Consider the following 19,406-nt stretch of genomic DNA (forward strand, 5'->3'; position numbering starts at 1 on the left):
TCCACTCTTTCCTCAATCTTCCTCTTCCTTAAGCTGCACAATTCTGTTTCTTTCAGCCCTTCCTCAGTGAAGACTTTTTCAAGATTCTGATCTTCTTTATCACTTTCCTCTGGAGTCTCTCCAGCTGTTACACACTTTCCTGGAAGGAACAATGTGATATTATCTTGTCATGTTCAGCTTGTCGTTCACCATATCATACATAATTGTTCCTGCAGAATTGTTAGACAATCTTTTGCTTTGTTTCCCCCATTATTTCTTCCTAAATTGAAATGTTTTGATGATAAATCATAATTACGTATACGCTAAATACAATTTTCACTATTTTTCCACCCACCTTTCAGTAGTTTCCTGCAAATATCTTGTACTCAACCTCCGAGATTGTTGAATCAATGTAATTTCTCTCTATAACCGTGGAAAATATCCTTAGAGATAAAGAAAATAACTAAACATGAAGATATCTTTATTTCAGTAGGATTTTGGACACTGTTAGTGAGAAATCTTAGTTGACTGTTACTCAGCTGTTACTAATCAGAATGACTTTCCCAAAGTCACACAGCAAGCATTTTGATGTAACTAATGCAGTACAGAAATGGAGATTGCATTTTGACCAATTCATAAACCAACAGAGAAAAATAATTAAACCTTGGAATAACTAAAAAACTCACCTAAGAACCATTTAAACTATGATATACTGAAGTATTTCTAAAAATCAACTTTTCATGGATAAAACACAACAAGTTTTTTTCTTTATGTGTGTGAAAGGCACCAGCATAATTTCTTAATATATAAAAGACATGTTTTAAAAAATTATTTCTAGTAGTTTTGAAAGGAATTTGCAAAAAAATTCACTGAAGGAAGTGTGTATCAGACAATATATCTGCCCTGTATGCTGATGTTTTGTTACACAGTTCTGCAGTAAGCTTTTTCTCATTCCATGGATGAGCTGAGGTGAATAAATTTCTACAGGCCTATTGCTTCTGACCTGTAAGAGGATGTGTAAATGAGCTCTTTCACTTGTAGAGTGAGCTCCAGTCTAAAGGAATGTAAAATATTGCATCTGAGCTTTCAAGAAACAAGTTGCACACAGGAGACTTGCTGTGAAGGAGCTGTTGAAATGTAAGGTGCTAAGACTTTTATAACAAGGTAACCACATACATTGAGCCTTCAGTATGATTGATTGTGGTTTTGGTAGGTTTTTTGTGGTTTTCCTTTTTTTTTTTCTTTGCAGCGGTGATGTATTGTATTTTGCTTTGTTTTCTGAGACAAACCTGCAGCTGGATTGTAGGAGGCAAAAAAGAGACAACTTGAACTGCTGACTGTTTCAGCGAGGTTAAGGGTGCAAGGAACATCTCATATTTCATCGTCCCTCCAAAGATCAACTGGAGAGATTGAGAAGAGCAAGTGGGAATCAGGTCTGCGTGAGCAGTACCATTAGTCAGTGTAAATTATGAGTCAAGTACTAACCAATATTTTTTCTGGATAGCTACCCCATCCAATCATTCTCTCAAAGCCAGAGCAGGTGTATGAGAGTTGCATTTGATAAAGATTGATTCTACACATGTTAATCAAGGACAAGTTTCACATCAGGTTGATGTACCCTAGCAAGCCAGCTTACTTGGCTGCAATGTAGTCAGAAAAACTGTGAAAATGTCTTGAATTTCAGGTTTTCACTGAATCTGGTGTGGTTTCCTGGTTCCCTTTTGCTACACACCCATAGAATAGTTCTTCCCAGTGGCATGGTCAAGGATATGTCCATAAATTAAATGAATCCACTTCTCTTGTTGGCACTGTAGAGTTTATACATTTCTTTCTCCTAAGAAGGTGGACCAAAAAAGTAAATTTATCCTTTTTTTTTTTAAAATTTTGTTTTTATTTCTCACTATATCAGTCAGCTACTCCCTGCTTTCACTGGTTCCTGTCTTTCATGGGGCAAGAAGTTGACCTCAGTACTGGAAATATTCTCTCCAGTTGTGTCAGTATGCAGAAGAAAATAATTTCTACATACATAGAAATAACAGATACACACATACACAGAAATACACACATACACAGAAATAACAGATATCTCAGTGTGCTGAGATCAGACACTAAGTGAAGCTGGGAAAGACAGACATGTCACATCAACAGAGCTTTTCTTCTTCTGACTTAATCTCAATACAGCGTTGTTTTCTGTCCTTTTTCTTCCTAATTTAATCAAATTGTATTGAACTAGTTCTCCTGATATCAAGTCTAATTCTTTGTGGTTGTACAGGGACTAATCCAGAAAATCATGGGTTTAGCTTTAAATGTATACATATTTTTCCATTGGAATTTTCTCAGGGGAAACATCATCTACTTTATTCAGAAAATGAAACTCTCTCTGTAGAATAAAGTGGGGCCAAAATATGTCCTTTAGATAGATGCATTTAAATGGCATATTTAAAAACATGTAAAATTGTTATGGAAACAAACTCTGTGGTATTAATTTTGATAGAGTAAATGGACCTAGGGTCACAAAGGTGTTAAATTGATCATGTTGTAAAACAGTCACAAGTAGCTCAGATATTTGAGTACAGAGAGACCTTGGATTGCTAATTCCCATGGTAAATAGACCGGAATATTTATGCCAAACACTGAAAAAAAATTGATTAGACTGTACAGGAGGAAAAAAAACCCCAACAAACCAAACCCAAACAAAATACAAAACATATGGTGTTTTCAAGCTGAAAAGTTAGGAAGCTGCCTGATTGTGGAAAGCAAATCTATTTGGGAGTCTCCTGAGTCTTTTTTGTCAGAGATGTTGGTTGGGGACTCTTGGTCTGGAAAGCATCCTTGTTAGAAGAGAATAAGCTGTTTCTGCTGGTGATTTGTATTAATCACTCTGAAGCAAAGGGTTGTTTTTAGTCTTTTTCTTTCTTTGATAAAAGGAGAGAGGAGAGAAGGGAGGAGAGGTTAGGCAGTAGCAGGTGAGGTAATGGGGGCTTACTCCTGGTCCTGGGAGCCGAAGCAGCTGTTTATTTGTGGTGGATGGTCAGAGCTGCTGGGACAACCTCAGCTGCTGGCTTTGTGGGTCTGGCTCAGTTCCACAGCAGAGGTTGCAACCTGACATGTCCAGCTGGGCTCCCACTGCCTTTCCTGGAGTGGGCTTCTGGGGCTGCTCCATAGCGAGTGCAGAGTCATGGAAGATAAAACAGAGTGAGGGGAGAGAAAAAGGCCATGGGGGATGGGGTGTGAAGGGATGGTGGGAGGAAGGTAGTGCCAATGCAGTGGCATGTTGTAGGAGAGAGGAAGAGACTGGAATATGATCCCCAGTCCCTCCCAAGGTGAATGTTTCTGTGGTGCTGTAGTCCTACACATGGTTATGCATCTGGGATTGCTGTCTCTACCATTTCCAGGGATGGGAGATTAGTTGTGCACACTGTCTGGAGGACTTAACTATGACGCTAACATTGAGAGTGTAGCCACAGAAGATTTTAATCATCACATAAATTCAGAAGTAGGACTAAGGACTTTTCTTAGGAGAGTGTATTTCCCTCATCTTGGGTGGGGTTTGCTCTTTAAAGCTGCCTTGAGGGACCAGTTGAAATATATTTTTCTAAATCATAGTTGAGAAGAGTATTCGGAAATATTAATTCATGTTGGAAAGCATGTTATCTCCATGCTCCATTGCTCTAGGCAGATCAGATGCATGAAGAAGCTCAACTGCACCCAGAGAACATGTCATGTCCTTGCAGAGTAGGAGGATGTGGTTCACGTCTCACTCCCCAGTTCTGATTATTTTGTTACCAGGATCCCCTTCATTCTCACTCAGCTCCAAGATGACATCTGTGTGGTTACCATCTCCCTATGTACTTTAGTTTCCTTTCAAAGACAACCTGGGCTGTGGACAGGGAGGAATTCTGTGGTGTGCTCTGATATCTTCCCAGCCAGAGTATTCAGGGGACCAGGGGTGTGGGGTGCACCCATCCTGCATCACCGCTGTAGCCAAGGGCTCTGCATGGAGAACAGCACTGATATCACCAGGAGGAGTAGATCTTGGCAGTGTCCTCAGGCATATCAGCTGCCTGTGGAGGGCAAGAAGTGGCAGAGCAAAGCATCACATTTCCTCACTGCAGGAGAAGAGTGCTGCGTGGCCTTGGAGTACGCCTATCTCATTACTGCAACCACAGTGAATGCTATGTCCTTCCTGGACACCTTTCTTTTGCACAGAAAGCAGAATTCTTCCTAAGGGGCTATATTATGTCCTCACAGCATCCTTTCTAGCAAGCATAAGGCTGAGAAGTCCTGGAAAGTATCCTTGTTTCAACTGAATGGTTAAACACAATCTTAGCTAATAAAAATGCAATATATGTTGATTTCAAACTTAATAACTTATCAAAACTGGGATTTCTATTGTGTTATAGGAAGTATCTACAAAAAAAGAGAGAAGGTGAAAGAAGTCCACAACCTGTGATTACACAAGACCTCCTTTATCTCCATTTTTCTCAATGGCGATATGAGAGAAAGTTGTAATAATTAATTAAAATGGTATTGTTCATTATAATCAAATTATACAACTTTGCTGGCTGCTTTCTATAAACATTACACTACAGATTCTGAGGAGAGGCTGAAATGTAAACAGTGCTTTTTTACATAAACACTCACTAAGAGTCTTGCTCTTTTTTCCTAAAGACTCCACACCATCACTTGATTGAGAACCTAAATTAAATTGTTTGAAGACTAGATTTAACATTTTTCAGTACAGATAAACAACATACTTCAAAGTAAACACTGTTACATGACATGTGCAACCTTAGGAATATACCATTTTAATCATTACTGCTGACATTGCCTGTTTATCCTTGGTATAACATCATTAATTGAAGTGAAATTACCTTTGATTTTACAGACTTAAATAGGCAAATTAAAATTCTTAATTTCAAATATGTAAACAACTAAGTTTCATGTGTCTCTTATGAACATTGGAGGTGTTATTAAATGCCACTACTGACTTCATGTCTGGTTCATGAACAGACTGAAAACTTGGGCATGTTTTATGTGCAAAGCAAGAAGGTTGTTTGGGGCACGCTCTCTCTCTCGTTTCATTGCTTCTTGTGTGTGTTGCTTGAAGTCCCTTGTACCTACAGGTTTCTACGGCTGCTTGCTTTCTACAATCATGTTTTAATCTCAAGGCAATCATTCTCCAACAGTATGAACAGGGAGCCTCCAGTCTGTCCTGGGTAATCTTCTCGTATGCCCAGTTCAAAGTTAGTTTGTTGCTGGTATTTAGTGCAAAGCCTGAGATGAGGCACCCATGTTCTCACTCATGAAATATTTCTCAGTTTAGTTGTTGCCTTAATCTAAGCTAAGGTTCTTCAGACTGAAAAGATGTCTGTATTCTTCATGTCTGGAAGAGTGAAGCACTCTAATAATGTAAATGATTGTCACTGGCATATCTGGAAGAAATGGTATGACAACACATCGTGTCTTGCACGTCTGTCCTTCCACTCCATTCTCCTAAAGTGGCTTTTTATGACAAGTGTTGCAAAACAGAAGCCAGTATGAAACATGCTTCTGAGCAAAGTGACTCTGTGAAGCAGACAGAACCAGAGAACAAAAGGTTAGTTTTCTTGTAGAAAAGATAACAGCTTGAACCTCTCTCCCTCTTCTCTCCCCACATTAGAAAAGGGTGCACTAGTGAGGTTAGGTCAGCACACACATGTTTTAAATTAGTGGTTTCTAAACAGGGAAGTGACAATTATTTGTTATGATTATTTGTCAAATAATCACATCTGTACTTAATTACCACGTATGTGCCAGTGTTTGCATTTCTTAGTAGGCTGAATTCAGTGAAAATAGCTTTAAATGGTAAAATGTGAGCCCACATTTTAATGGGCACAAAAAATTTAACACAGTATACATTGTGTTAAAAGTTGTAAATAAAAGTGCCATATAGCCCTAATCAGTCTCACTCCTTATCTTTCATTTGCAATGTTTATGAAACACAGCAATGAATCTTACATAGTCTCTGTGATGTGGGTTTCTCTCATTCTCAAAGCCTTTTTGTCAGATAAATTTTAGTCTTATTGTTTTATTACCAAATAGTGTTCTTTGTTAATACATACATAGCCTCACTGTACCATGGCCAGGCTAATATTCTCGGTATTCATCTTATTTGTTTATGTTTCTTTCTTCTATCATTGCATGTAGTCCATTCCTTTAGAAACACACGTTTTCACCAATGGTTTAATTTCCAAGGTCAGCTGCAGTTTTATTTTAAGTATCACAAACTCAGCTTTTGAATACCAAAGAAAAAAACTTTCAATGCTCATTTGAATAAAAATAGAGATTTTTCTTTGACATTGTTCTCCTTTAGAAATTCTTATCTCAGATTCCATCTGAAAGTATATTTGGGGAAAGGGAAATTGTAAGTATGCCTTTACATGAGTGCTTGTTTGCCCCAGAGGTGTTTGTGCTGTCATCTCTTAAAGTGCTTGAGTTTAGGAGTCACTCGGGGTCCAGGAAAACATAACACGTGTTTGAATTATTCCAAGGCTTTGGACTGAATCCTTGGATATGAGCGATGTCACCTCTCCTGCTCTGAAAGAACGCTTTCCCAGCTGCGTCGGGGGTTGTAACACCCTGTTATGTCATTTCTCCATGTCTTACAGGGAGCTGGGAGCGGGGGGAGATTTGTATCGCCATCCTGTTTGTGGTCATAGAACATGTCTGTGACAAATAAAGATAGGGAGACTCGGTGGGAGTCCCTGGCTGGAAGAATGCCTCCATGGTTTAGGCTTCTCTTAGCGCTGTGTTTCCGTGTGGGGTCATGCTTTGGCAGAGTCACATTGCCTTACACAGTGGGAAGTTTGGGGTGTTGCCATTCAGCCCCATCCACGTACTTTTGCCTGCTTCTGGCATCTTTAAATGAACTAATTCAAGGGACAACAATTTGGCCTCTTTCTCTCAGACCCCACTATCTAGACCCTCTCTAGCCCAGGGCTGTGAGCTACAGCTGGGAGGGCAACAGCATGATACAGCACCCATGCCACCCAGCAGGTCCACAAGCATGTGGCTTCTGCACAATTTCTTTTTGGGATAAGTGACCAGACAGAGGCTTCAAAATAAAACATTGGGTAATGTAGCAATGGGATTAAATCAATCCAGGATTAAAAAAAGAGTTTTAGCATAGTTCATTGTGTATCTGTGGAATTAGCAACCAACCGTAGAGAGGTGTGATGTTTGTCATCTATAACAGCATAACCCCACATTCGTCACATATTTCCCTGCTCCTTTTTAGGTAAGCTGAGGGACCAGGGATGGTCCCATGTGCTCTCCTGTGATGATCTTACTCCAGCATCCGAAGGAACAAAATTAGCATTGATCCTTGATCAACACAGAGTCAAGATCCTCTTGTTTAAGTCTTTCTTTGGCTTCTCAATTATCACATTTCTGGTGTTAAATCGTATTCTGCCAGTCTTAAAATTGAAGTTGGAAAATTTCTAACCTGGCAGTTGTCACCTTGCTGTTCAGCAAAGTGAATTCAAACCACCTAAGGTTTACCTGAAGTGAACCTAAAATCCTGTTTTCCAAACTCCTGAGCATGTGCTCTCATGAGTAGGTCATTGCTCCTAGGTAAACACCTCTCTGTGCTCCTCTGTGCATGCTTTGCAAACAGAGGGTGAGCTTTGCATTGGACTAAATTCTGTCCAAGGGAGCTAGGAGTTTAAGCATACCTATTGAACTGTTTTCCTGTGGGAATTTAGATTTAAATCAAGTATCTTTCACCAGGGCTTTGACATGCTTCATGATCCTGTTTAAGAAACTCCATTTTTTGGCCCCCAAAGGTGGTACTGAATAATTTTAGGTGTATGAGAACAGGTGATCAGAATCCTGAGACTTGTATGCCTGAATTCACTCTTGGTTTGAGCTTTGATGGAAATTATGTGGTCTGAATCCATTCACAGCTCAGGAGAAACAGCATCTCCCTTTCCAGAGGGAACAAATTGATGCATAAGGCAGAAAAGTGTTACGCTAAGAGCAAAAGGGAAAGGTGAAATTTGTCTTGTAGTGTTAATCAGATCTCTTCAGAAGATTTGCATGACTGAAATATTAAAAATCTCGAGCTCTAATCTGTTAGGGGAAAAGGAAAGATACATTGTCTACTTTCATTTTTGCTCAGGATGAGGATTTCAATAGACACCACAGAATATAGTCACTTAGGTGGCAGCTATTGTTAATCAGCAAATTACACCTGAAGACAGAACTACAGACTGAAGGTGAAACCTACATTATCATGGTGGAATTCAATCTGAGCAGCTGCTTGTACTGTCTTGTGGACTATATTTAAACTTAACAATTTTTGGAAATGATAGATGACTTTTATCAAATGAATGAGTTACAGTAAATACAGGATATTCTATTACTTCCCATATTGTCAGATAGGAAAGAATTAATCAAAAGTCAAAACGTTGGGTACTTAGATTATAAATATTGTGAATGAATTAAGGCAAATGACCTCATATAAATAAATATGTAATGCCATAAGGGACTTTAATTTCTCAAAGCTGAAATTGATTATGAGTCAAATTATCCAAAAGAAAATTTAAACAGAAAAATATGATTCATATCTGAAAATGCAGAAAAAAACTTTACTGAATCCCTCAGAAACCACAATCTGGAAAAAAAAAAGTCTTGGCTGATCAAAAAATCCAACTCATAAGCATAACAACCTGGTGTAGAGAGAAAATGGAATTATCTAAGTTGAATTTTATAGCAATGGCTATAAAAGAAAAGTCAGGAACTGGAGACAATGATTCTTCTCTTGTGAAGCTTATACCTGGATTGAAACATAAAGGGTACTATTGAAACTGATAAATGAAAGAAAAAGTATTAGCCCAGCAAAGTAAAGTAGAACTCAAAGTAATTTTCATACAGGATGTTAGAAAAGGAAAATTAGAATACCAATATTGGATTAAATAATAATGCAGAAAATTTGAAAGTGTTATTTCAATTATTATTTATCTTTAGGTTAAAATAATGGGATTGTATCACATAATGGCACACATGTGCTTTCTTTTCCACTAGAATCTTAGCAGGATGTCATAAGGTAATTACTAAATTTTAGGTATTTTTAAATCACTGGTCCAAATAAACTGTGTCCAAGAGATTGAAAAGATATGGCTTGGGACCTGTCTCATTTATTCATATTTATTTTCAGTAAACCAGGGAACACTGAGAAAAAGCCAAACTAAGCTAATGTCAAGCCAAAATTGGGATATGAAAAAATCTGAATAATTCATAGACCTGTCATCATAACTTTGATAAATGATGGGATGGTAATCAATTAATAAAGAATTAAGGGGTGGTGGATGGGCAGTAAAATTAACAATAGTCAGCATGGGCTTGTGGATTTATTCATATTAACATTGTATAATCACTTTAGTCAATAGAATATTAAAGACATAGTATATTAAATGTTCTATTAAATACTTGAATTATTACACCGCTGTGGTTTCATTTAGGAAACTAGAGTGTTACAAATGATATATTTTCAATGGATTAAACCCTGACTAAATATGAATGTAAATTGGGATTTATTACTGGCATAGAAGGGGAGCTTGTGCCAAAATTAATTTTGTTGGAATGGCACTTGGTCCCAGGGTTTTAAAAATTATCATAAATGACTTGTCAGAAACATAAAGTCATCACTGATTTTTAGTTACATATGATTCCAGGCTTAGGTGAGAGCTAAAGTAACTCACTAGAGTGGTGTGGATCACCTTGTAGATAAGAGCCAACCTATAGTATGCAGCTCTATTTCATGGCCAAAGGAGAAACGCATGCTCACAGGAACCAAAAAAGTAGGTCATGGTTACAATATTGATGACTTTTTGGAGGAGCAAAGACTAAATTGACTTGGTCATGGTGGATAAGCACAGTTAGTTCACTGTAAAGTCTTCAAGCTTTTCTCTGACTGAAGCTGTTAATGCAATCTTTATGTTTTATATAAAAAGCTAAATATTAGGGAATAGGTGTACAGCTTAGTATTTCATGCTTCTGCACTCCTCATAGGTATTCAGATTTAGTATATGTAATTTAAGAAAGATACTGAAATATTGCATGAGGTTCCAAAACCATTCGGAGAGTAATTAATTTTTAAAAAAGTTATACTTTATAGTAAGAAATTGAAAAATAGACTGTTTATCAAGGAGAAAATTACATGGTGATTGAGCACTGTTTTTAAGCATTCTGTAAGAAGAGTTCTATCCCACAAGTGGATGGCTGTAGTGTAACAGAAAAAGATATTACAAAACCAAATGGATAGAAGTCAATAGTAGGAAAATTCACTTTAAAACAGAATGTCAATACTTATGAGTGAGTAATATGAAAATTTGAATATTTATGTATAAGAGCAATTTGATAATGTAATGTGATATACAGAAGTAATATGAAAGTAATATGATAAAAGTTAAGCAGTAATGGGAAATTCTCAAGTCTTATAAAAAACCTCTGTCTCTGGACATTTTAAAATCATACTTGTTCATCAGCAAGTTTCAGTTACAATACGATACAATACAATCATGAAGTCATATGGCCAAGATTGTGTAGTAGTCCTTCTACTTCACAAGATTCTTCACAATCATAGTAGTCTATGTTTACACCTATGACTTGGTGAAAGCAAGGCCTTGGTCAAGCTAACCAAATCAGAAAAGCATTTGTCTTTTCATGACAGAACTAAACTTTCTGATTGAATGTTATTAATACTCACTAATAAAGCTATGGGGCTCTTCAGTGGTAACACACAACTCTAAAATGCCTGCTAGGGTTCCTGTTAAAATACATTATAATTCTTTACATGATTTGAACTTCTCGAAGGTGAAAACTTGCAATTTTTAACTGCATTATAATTTTAATTATAAACACTTTATAAGAATAATTCCTTAAAACTGAAACTGTATATTATGCAATCTTGATTTTTTCATGTTTATGCAACCTCACCCAGTGACTGTGGTCTGAGCATAATTACTCTAATCACAGTTTCTTATGTGTCCTGGTTTTTCCTCTGTGTGCCATATATCTATTCTGATGACACAAAGGGCATCAGATTTAGTTTGTGAAAGACCTCTTGAGTGTTTTAAAACTTTCACATTGGTACAGTGGTTGTCATTACAAAATGGTACCTAATATATCACTCCCTCTCTATACTTCCAACAGAAAATAACTGTGTATTTGTTGGCAGATGTTGATTTCTTAATTGCTCCCAATAGCAGTTCCTTCATGTAATGCAATTTTAGGGCCAAAATTTGCCCTTAGATGAACTTGTCTTCAGTGGTTTTGAGCCTGCAGTTGGCTTCTAACACCAGCAGACTCTTTCAAAGATAAATGTTATGCCTGTATTTGGAGCTCTCCTTTAACCTTGGCAGATAAAGGGTTATGCTCTGTCTTGGTAAATATGTGCACCAGTCGCTTCAGGAATGATAAGTGATCAAGATCCTTAGACAATTCAGGTCAGTTCTGAAAGATAAGTGGGATTAACCCATTTTTAAGACACAGAGATCTAGAATAGCCTTTTTAGAAAAAGAGTTTAGTCAAAACCTCAAAAACTTAGCAAAAAAGACAACTGAGAAGATCTATGACTAGAGATACCATGAAAGTACAAATAATGCGAAGGTGGTGAATACTTACTAGCCCTCATATTAGGAGAATAAAGAAGAAGTGTAATCGGGAGTCAGGTTTAAGAACAAACGGAAGATACAGTTGTTCACATCTATGGAGCTCATTGCCATGATGTGTACAGGATGCCAAAAGTATAAATGGTTCAAAAAGTTATTAGGTACAATCATGAGAAAGTTCATGGAGTGTTATTAAATGTGGATGAAAGGTTGCAACCTCTGACTCAGGATCTCCCTAAATCATGGATTGCCAGCAGCTGAGAGGATATGCCATGGGGACTATTATTTTATACTCACTCAATTTTTATTCCTTTTCCTGAAACAACTGCTACTGGCAGTGTCAGTGACAGGATCTTGGGCTAGAAGAACCTTTAGTCTGATCCACAACAGCCATGCTTATAAAAGCCCAGATAGGGCTTTTTCTAAGAAACAGGGCTTTTTCTAAGAAAGAAGATCCCAGACTACTTTATTGCACCTGTGACATCCCATGCTAAATGGTAAAACATCATTTACTATTGCAAGACGCCTAAAACCAGGGCACGAGTAGTTCAAAGTAAGAGCCCTATCTATGACTTATTTCCCTTTTATCAATTCTGGTTAAATCATTCATGTTTCTTCTAAAGTAGAAGTATTTGTAATATTATATTTCATAAAGTCTGTCTTCATGTTGTATTTGTGTTGCCACTATTGATTTATGTGCTTTTAATACATTAGTTTTAAATTTCTTGGAATGTTAAGTCTTTAATGTAGTTTGAAATGTGTTCTTTTAGTGCTTTTTAATCCAATTTAAACAATTTAATGATTTAATCATTTTATCCATCATTAAATCATAAAATTTACCTTAAGAGTAGTCTTGACTACATATACTTCTGTATTTTAGGTGGAAAAAATACAACTCAATACTTTAGACATCTTAAAGGTAATTTAATTAAAAAAAAAAATTTCCAAATTCCAGAATTAATTACTTTTCCTCAGAATAAAACTCTGTGCCCTGAAAAGGCACTTGCTTTTATTTCTCTAGGTACAGGCTTTCAGTATATTCCCATTCAGGAAAATGAAACACATTATTTCTCCTTAATGCAGCACGTACTTTTCCAGTGAAACTGACTCATGATGGTAAAAATCTCTCTTCAGTACTGTTCTGCAGGGTAGCAAATGTGTACACACATGCACACACTTAGAGGACAGTATATGCATTATTTCTGGCTATAAATAAAACCAACAAAAAAGGTTCAACCAAGCACAAAAGAAAATAAAGAAAATAAAAGTGATATGGACAATCAAGATGTGAATGCTCAGGATGCCTTGGAACAATAGATGACACATTCCAGCTAAAACGGTTACTTTTTAAGTACAAGAAATGGTAAATTTTCTTTTATTTCAATAGATGTCAGGCTCCTTTCCTATTTGGTCTAAATTGCAATATTTAGTCAATACTATTACCTTTTCTTTTTCTTCCTTTTTTAAATTTTTTTTTTTTTTTTTTAATTCTGCTTGGCCTAATCACAGTCCTCAAAGCATGAGTACTGCTTATTTATGCCTACAAAGCAATTTGGGAAAGGTAACAACTATACTTTTGCTGATCTGCCACTACAGGGAAACAGAAGATTCTTCCCCTCGCCATGTTCATTGTACTAGCAAAAGCCATGGACAACTCTCCAAGCTGCAGTAACATCAAACTTCTTATTGTATAAACAATTCTCTCACACTTTAAGTGGGTTGGAAGTAGGAGAGCAGGGAAGATTAAATTCCAGATTATTTTATGAAGCACTGAAATGCCTGGTTTAGCCAAAATCCTGGAAGAGAAAATAGCCCAAAAGAGAGAAGTGATACAGTCAAAGACATTACTACGCTTGCGTGTGTCAGCTATAGGAAAAAGTTAACAAACTTACCATATGCCTTTTTATCAATTAGCTGTTCTATCTCTTATTCTGCTGTGTAGAAATTGGTAAAAATTTACCAGCCCATTATCTGAGTACCACTTTTGCTTTGCTTTGCTTTTCTTATCCTTGGAGTTACCATGTCTATTAGTTTTCCATTAAAGGTTGCTAGAAAACTGTTACCATGCCCATCTGCAGAATGAAACAGGGCTGAAGCGCAGATACCAGTAAGAGAGACTGGATCCAAACACCATCTTCACTGGCAAGGTTAAACATTTTTCTCTAGTTCAATGTGTGTGTGAGATTTCAGCCCTCAAAAGCAACAGAACGGAGAAAATGTAGAGCCCCCACACCTACTGGGACAGAATGCCACCATCTCCATCACCTTCAAGTTGCCTACATTTACGCCTACTTAGGTCTTTAATTTTAAAGCATTCACCTTTCATTTGTTTCCCATCCTGATCCAGTTAGTTTGGGAGGCAGTGCCATATTAAAACATCTGGGATTCATCAAATGTGTTCTTTTTAACGCAGGTTCAGTGTGATCAATCCCAGATGCTCAACAACTGAAGTTACATATAAAATGTTCATAGGTTTTGGCCAAAATCAGATTCAGCTTCCCATACCTTAAAAGTGGAAGTTCTTTAAATAGATATTAGTTAGATTTGAGTGATTTATTAAAAAACCAAACCAAAACAAAACCAAAAAAAAAGGAAGAAAGGAAAAAACTGGAAATGAACCCCATCTTATTTAAAGTATAATTGAGTTAGACAAGTTAGATTAGGTTATATGCCATTTTAGGCTGGATTTTCAATGTTATCAGTCTTTAAATTTGCCAAAGACTTCTTATCATAAGCTACTTCTTTCAGTCACTTACATTTTGAGCCACCAGGGTAGCTGACTCAAACTGAAATCTTTCAAGGAGATTTTGGCCAATGCAGTTCAGATTTTCCTGAGAAGTAAGACTCAGGAGGAAGGAGATACTAGCTTGCCCACGAGAAAAATATACTAGAGAAAAGCTGTTGGAAAGTCTCTCAAACCAAATGCAGTGAAATAGGACCTTGAGGTTAGGTGGAGGAGAGAGGAAATACAAGGGACCCCCAAGTCAGAGAAAGGCCTTTTGCCATTACTCTGAAGTTGTAGCCCGACTTTAAGATACTCAGTTACTGTTGCTGGGGGAGAATTTTTAAACTCCTCCTTATTGTATGCAATGCTTGGCACCACCCAAGCAATGTCAATGCAACATGTCCACTAATGCTGATAAACATGGAATGGTAGTGGGAATGTTCCAATTTCCAGAGATTTTAGTAAGCATTTGATTAAGTTTCATTTATTCCTGGAATAAAGCTGCCACTTGCATAAATGTAGGATGGTTACATGAACCTTCAGATGGCTTAGTTACAATAACTTAGGCTAGGCAATTGAATTAAGTGCCAGTTGTTGACTGGAGTCCATAGAGCTTTGGCATCAAATCTGAGACTGCCATATATTTATAGGCACAGAGTCACATAATGTGTAACGGTGTAGTTTCTACTTCTCTGCTCTAAAACTAGAGCATGTTCATGAAAGAAATTATGAACTGAAGAAACACCAAAAGAAAAAAAATAATTAACTAACTTATTCAAAGTAGGTTTCTTTTCTTCACGAATGCAACAGTTTCAAAAGCTATTATCTAGTGAATTTCCAGGGTCAGAATTAAACAAAAGTATTCCTTTAATCCAAAGGTAACTCTCATTTTCTAATGATATCAGTATCTCATTTCTAGTTCTGTTAAACCTGTCACTAATTCAACAGCCTATATCGTAACTTTCATGACTGGGAAAAGGCATTGACATTCAGGGGAAAAAAGGGATTCTTTCTATGGGACTTCAGGTGAATGATTTGATTTGTTTGGTTTTGTTTTTCAGCGACAGCCCTCTTGCCTCCTTTAATGTTTGAAAGGTCAGTGACAGTCCCATTTAAGGAGTAAAAAGGAGAATGTGAGTTATGTGGACAAAAGTGTCTCATAAGCACAGTTTCTCACCACCAGCAGCTCTGCGTAGTGTTGTTTCTCAAACTAATTAATTTATATAGTTAATGATTGCAAGATGTAACTAATAGCCACACTTTTCAATTACCTTTTCTAGCACCAGCATTCCCAGCTGAAACTGCTTGTGAACTGGAGCATTGTAGGACTTGATCTCTGCTTTTTTTGCAACTATCTGATTATACTGAATGGATTTTGGAGATCATCAAAGTATGCAGGATGGACAGCACATCTACTCTTGGAGAGATGATGGTAAGACATTCTTCAAGTCATTTTCAATGATCTAGCTGTACCTTTATTAACCATCTCTCTCTCTTCTCTGTGAAAGTCATTCTGAGGGTTTTGGTTTTTGGTTTTGGGGTTTTTTTGATAGGGCAGAAACATTGTTAATTTATATTAACAATTTCTCTTAATTTAATACATATGTGTCTTTTTTTTTAATGGGATGGAAGGCAATTAATTAAAAAAAACCTCAGAAAAATCTCACAATTGGACTATCATGCTTGAAATAGCTTTGGATAGTGAAAGAAAAATATTGGCTTCTCTTCAGAAAGGCTTATTATATGGCAAAGCATGTCATAAACAAATTGTATGGCATTGTTTATTTATGCTATAATATTGTCTAGGAGCTTCATCATTCAGCAGAAACCCCATTTCTAATCCTTTACAAAGCACTTAATGACAATTCCTTTGAAGATCTCTGAAGGAGACCAAGGAAATAAACTGTGTAACTATATTATAAAATAGGAAGTGTCTCATTCAAAAGTTCTAAGAAAATCCAAGTCCACAATGTTTGTGAGCTTATTATCTATAATTATACAAAACTTTTCCTCAAATGTTTTTTGCGGGAAGAACAAAGCTAGTGTATTTGCTGTTAAACAAGTCTGACTTCTACCAGTTTGTAACGCAATTATGTCTTACCTTCTCTTTAGAGATGGCTCATCTTCTGCCTGACCTCAGCTGTCTAGCATTGAACCAAAAGAGAATATGTCATCCACATTGGGAATTAACATTCTTTGGGCAGAGAATGCTCCTATGATGGGAAAATGTGGACTGTTTTCTCAGACTGTCAGATTCCCAGTGTAGCCAAGAAGCCTAAAAACTCTTCTTGTGCAGGAGAGCTATGAAACTTTATTTTCAAAGCTCTCACTCCTAAAACTGAGCATGGAAGCTATGGGGAAAGAGGTTACTGAGCTCAGACAAAGCAGAGTTCCACATGACAGTAGGTTTTAATAAAAAGCAAGAGATTTTCTGGTCAACCAGAAACACAAAGTAAAGGCCAATTTGTAATTTATTCATTCTGGAATAATTTATTTTTTTTTTAAGTGTAAAATACATGGACTTATTACAACACTGAAAACCAAGGAGAAGTGATCTCATAAAAGGGGAGAATGGGACACGGAAATGATGAAAAAGATAGATATTAAAGATTGATAGTAAAGAGGTTGGGGATGGGGAAACACACAAGTAATAAAAAGCATGATAAAGGAGGAAAATGCCTAAAGTAATGAAAAGTTTCAATGACATTGGTTTCACCCTCTGAGCACGTCAAACACTTTTGAAAATGTTTTAGATTATTTTAAGGTTTTGGAAAATGGATGAAGAAAAAAGAATAAATTAAAAGACAGAACCCATTAACTTTGAATATGGGCATCTCTGTAGCACATTTTGACACATCAAATCTTACTGTCTGAAGCCTAAGAAATACTGTATAAAATGTATAGAAGAGAAAGAGAGGGAATGTAGTAGAAAGAAAGAAGAGATAGATTGTTTTGAGTCTCCAAGTCCAGACTTCCCTCCTTTTAGTCTCATCACATTGATTAACTGGACTTGAATATGAAAGTAAAGCAGCAACCAAATAACCTATTTAGTTCATGAAGAGTTGCATCTATGTCATTGAAGTGCTCTACTAGGCTCAGTATCCGTAAGCTGCAGCTGTTCCTTATCAGTTTAAGAAGGCTAAGACTGGAACATATGATAAAATGAATAGGCAAAGTCTTCTACATTGAGAAAATGAAACTTCTTTTTCTCTGTAATGAGTCATTTAAATATAAAAATCTTTATCATAGGGATTTGTGCAAGTAAAGAACAAAATTTAAAAATAACTTTTTCATATACGATATAACTCTTCAGTGGTTAATTGACATGGGTAAAGAATTATATGCAACAAGGCTGCAGGATAAGTTACATACAGTATGCAACTCCTTCGCTACTGATGACCTCTGGAACCTATCCCTTAAGCAGCTAATACTTTATTTACTTGGAGAGAGGATAATGGGTAACTGGTCTGCTTAAATCTGACAATTCCTAGGTTACCTATATAGTCTAATGCAAACATCTTTTGAACTCTGCATCCTAGAATGTATCAGACCATAAAGATTCAGTAATCAGATAAAGCTGGCAGCCACATTTCTTCAGGCTTCATACATCAAAGACACCGAACAACATTTTATTTGAATGTCTGCTGAATAGAACATTTTGAATCTCCAGCTGAAAATAAATGTTTTGTGTCACAAGTCTGGATCTAATCTGTCCTAAGCCTTTTTGGCTGTCACCAAGCCACTTTTTCACAGATGAGAGGATGGATATAAAATAAATAACACATTCCAGCATGAAAAACAATTACCAAGAGGCTGATTTTGCTTCTGTTTGCACTGGTGAGAATTCATGCTTTATCTCAGTGAGCTCTTTTTAATCTAAGCACAGCCATACAGAGGCAGAAGAAAGTGCATCTCCTTCCTATTGCAAACCCAGTTTTCAGGGACCAGTTTGCTCTTCTCAACTACTTGTGAGTATAAAGCCCAAAGGCAACAGACATGGAACACATTTTACCTAAATTTGGCTGTCTCTGAGCTAAAATTTGCTTGAAGTTAGCTTGCTAATATAATTTTTTAGAATGCGGAGAAAAGTAATACCTCATACTTTAGACACTTTTTTTCAGATGGAATGAATCGACCTCTGAAGATGCCTAAGATGGAAGAATCACAAATCAAGCATTTAGATGGCAAAGTTAGAATGCTGCCAAGGTCATTCTTGTCATACTCTGCCAGTTACTTAATCAGGAGTTTCCAATGTCAGCAGTAAAAACCATGTCACTGCAGAATGCAGAAAGGTGGGGAAAAATAGAGGAATGAAAAGAGCAATGCCTCTCAGCATACGCTACAACTGATCTAACTTTGAAGTTGGATCTGACCTCAATGTGAGCCTTATTTGGAGCAGCAGGTTGGCCGAGATGGCTTCCAGAGGATTCCTCTCATTTGAGTCATTCTGTGCTTCTACAATATCACCGTTCAGGTTTACAAATCATGAAGATTACAGGACTGGATTATAATTTCAGTTTTCCATATAAACACAACATATCTTGGACTACACTACCAAGTGTATAGAAATTAATTTCCACAGTATTTTCAACAGTAATAGAAACATTACAGTCATAAATTGTTTATTGAAGCTACCAGTGAAATGTATCAAAGATAGCTGTCTGAGGCTATATGATCACCAGAACTCTGCATGCTGTAAAAAAGAAATAATTAAAATGAAGCTGAAACACATGGAAATAGACTCAAGGAACATATGTCAATAAAAACACAAAAATTTCAAAGAAATGTAAAAAATTGTATTTAAATTCACATACTTTCACTCACATGAAAACATTTTACTGTAAACAACGGATATTGCTCTCTCTTTGCAAAATGTAAAAGCTTTTTCTTCTGCAAAGGAAAAGGGATTAATCAAGCAAGACCTTAATTGTCATTGATCTCAAGTGGAAAGATCCTGATAAAATATACCTGGAAACATGCACACAGGACTTCTGAGAAAACAGTTCACTGATAAACACTAGCCATGTTTGCTGCATTAAGTAGTACTC

General features: G+C 36.6%; 1 long non-coding RNA gene across 1 annotated transcript; it reads left to right on the top strand.

Annotated features, from left to right (window-relative positions):
* The first annotated feature begins 1,040 nt into the window (after window positions 1-1,040).
* Window positions 1,041-19,124, top strand: LOC128142331 (uncharacterized). Its single transcript, XR_008235351.1, has 3 exons — window positions 1,041-1,418; window positions 15,639-15,790; window positions 18,480-19,124. It is a non-coding gene; the product is annotated as an uncharacterized LOC128142331 (long non-coding RNA).
* Window positions 19,125-19,406: the final 282 nt, after the last annotated feature.

Source organism: Harpia harpyja, chromosome 5, assembly GCF_026419915.1.
Source record: "Harpia harpyja isolate bHarHar1 chromosome 5, bHarHar1 primary haplotype, whole genome shotgun sequence".
NCBI lineage: Eukaryota > Metazoa > Chordata > Aves > Accipitriformes > Accipitridae > Harpia > Harpia harpyja.